The sequence below is a fragment of the Octopus sinensis genome, linkage group LG3 (genome assembly GCF_006345805.1).
Source record: "Octopus sinensis linkage group LG3, ASM634580v1, whole genome shotgun sequence".
Taxonomy (NCBI): Eukaryota; Metazoa; Mollusca; class Cephalopoda; order Octopoda; family Octopodidae; genus Octopus; species Octopus sinensis.
The window spans coordinates 26,119,691-26,122,190 of NC_042999.1; the positions used below are offsets into that span (position 1 = coordinate 26,119,691).

The window sequence follows — 2,500 nt, forward strand, 5'->3', positions numbered from 1 at the left end:
GTGCAGGAATAGTGAAGGCGCTTTGTAGCCATGTGTTGAGAGGAATTCTTTGAGGTTTGAATAAGTTACCACTGAAAGCATGGGTGTTTTGTTCATCTTCCTTAAACAAACCTTATTCAGGGACCTTTTGGGCGGGAAACGCTACTAGACCTGAAGAAAATTCTAACTGGGCCCCACCTGCATGGCCTTGCGTTGTTTATCGTGATACAAGATCAACATTTTGTCATAAAGCATAGTGTACCCTTATCAGATGGGTAGTCATGATGTGTATATTGGGCTTCGTATATTTGTACCTTACTGTCACTTTCATGGCATCATGCATTTCTCTCTCTCTTTCAATAATAATAATAATAATAATAATAATAATAATAAATAATAATAATAATAATAATAATAATAATCTTTACTACTATAGGCACAAAGCCTGAAATTTTGGAGGTAAGATCTAGTCAATTACATCATCTTCTGTACACGTTTGCTGCTTATTTCATGGACCACGAAAAATGGTGAGATTTGAGCTCCGAATGTAAAGATGATCCTGTGGTCAACTTGTCTTTAATCAGGTGATTCCTTAGAACAATTCTGACCCCCCCCCCAAAAAAAAACGTAGCAGAAGAATGACAAGAGAAAATATAATACAGATCCAGTTTTCTCTAGTATCTCTATCAACATTTGTTTCATAAATTCGTCACTAAAAAGAGGAAAAATGTAATCTGGTTCCGAAGGGGATTTGAAACCACTACATCACAGAAGATCTCTAAGCACCTGCGACTCTTTTGCTTGATTCGCTGCCGACTCTTCTATCCAGCTTTTTCGTTCAAACATAGCTTAAGACATTTAAAGACGTAGGTGAGGGAAAACTACTGAGAAAGGAAACAAGTTCTAAATGATTTTTAGGGGGGTAATTTCATAGCAATAGGCTCTCAATCAATTATTTTTCTTATAAAATCACAGTGGAATGTAAGCATATGCTGGGCTCTGATTGTGGATTGCTTAAAATAAAAGTCGAAGTAATTCCAGTTAGTTTTCCAAAAATATAGGGAAACTATAATTTTTTCTTACTTAATGTACATTTCCATGTGTGTGTGTATGTGTTTGTGTGCGCGTGTGTGAGTGTGTGTTCGCGCGTTCGTGCGTGTGTGTGAGTACATTTATGCGTGTGCGTTTGTGTGTGTGCGCTTGTGTGCCTGCGCATTTTTGTGTGTGTATGTATTTATTCATCTATCAGTCATCCTTCAATCTCTCGCATCTTTCTCTCTCTCTGTCTTTCTTTCTTTCGGACACACACACACACACACACACATACACATCTATATGAACAAAGACGTATATCTATCTATCTATCTGTCTGTCTAAAGATATTGTATATGTATTTATTTAAATATATAAACAAATGAATATATATATATATGTGTATATATATATATATATATATATATATATATATATATATATATATATATATATATATATATATATATATTATATATATATATATATATATGCATATACGTACATACCTGCATACATACATGCATAGATACTTATGCGAGGGCAACAAACATATGCGTATACATACTAAAGTTTTAAGAGTAACCTTAAAAGACTATTACAGATAATTTAATATAAATAAGGAAGCACATTAGTCCACAGAACCACGTTAGAGGTTTTATTTAAAAAAAAACTGAACCTTATAAAGACAGTATGGTATTAGGTGACAGTCATACTTTTCAGGAGTGGGTGCAATACTAACTTAAATTGTAAGAATCTAACAGCAAAACGATGATTTTTCACTATGACATTACTGAATCTTCTCAAATACTAGTTCAGGACGGAATAAAGGTTGTGAAACATAATTCTAAGTAAAGGATATTATATGTTATTCTGTATAACAACAACAACAGTAAGGTTTTAAGTGGATTTAGCGGTGGTCTATCTGTTGTAAACATTGAAGACAGGTCACCCGTTTTGGATGATATAGCGCCCTTTCTCACAAAGTCTCGGAGGAACTGAGAAGACCGTATAGGCACTGCTCTTTCCCCTCAGGTCAAACATTTAACGAAGCAAAACTACTCTAGTACCAATTAGTACATGTTAGTGGCAGCACTGAAATCAACGACTCCCAAAGTCTTTCGGCAATACTATTAATAAGATCCAGGTTTTCCATTGGAGAGCGTTTATATAAGGACAAGGAGTAAACTATCCTAGCATTTTATTGCTGGTTTTGTTTTATGAACCCCTGGAATATACTGGTGTAATACTATATGTTGCAATGCAGTTAGACCCAATCTCTACAGCCTGTGTTAACTGGCTCGATTGCTATTATTTTATCACTAAAAATTAAGCTCCCTACATATCTAATATTACCAAACGATATACAGTGGAACATTAAACTTGTGCCAAATCAAATTCGGGAACGTATTGCTCTTTCCTTTTACCTGGAGAAGTACATTTCAATGTATCGAAACCGCAACTCTCACTTTATAGTATATAGATGAAT

The 2,500-nt window shown here is 34.5% G+C and overlaps 1 protein-coding gene across 3 annotated transcripts in view; it reads right to left on the bottom strand.

Annotated features, from left to right (window-relative positions):
- The window catches only part of LOC115209874, an 845,616-nt gene that overhangs the window by 840,293 nt on the left and 2,823 nt on the right, over window positions 1-2,500 (bottom strand). The window lies entirely within an intron of this gene.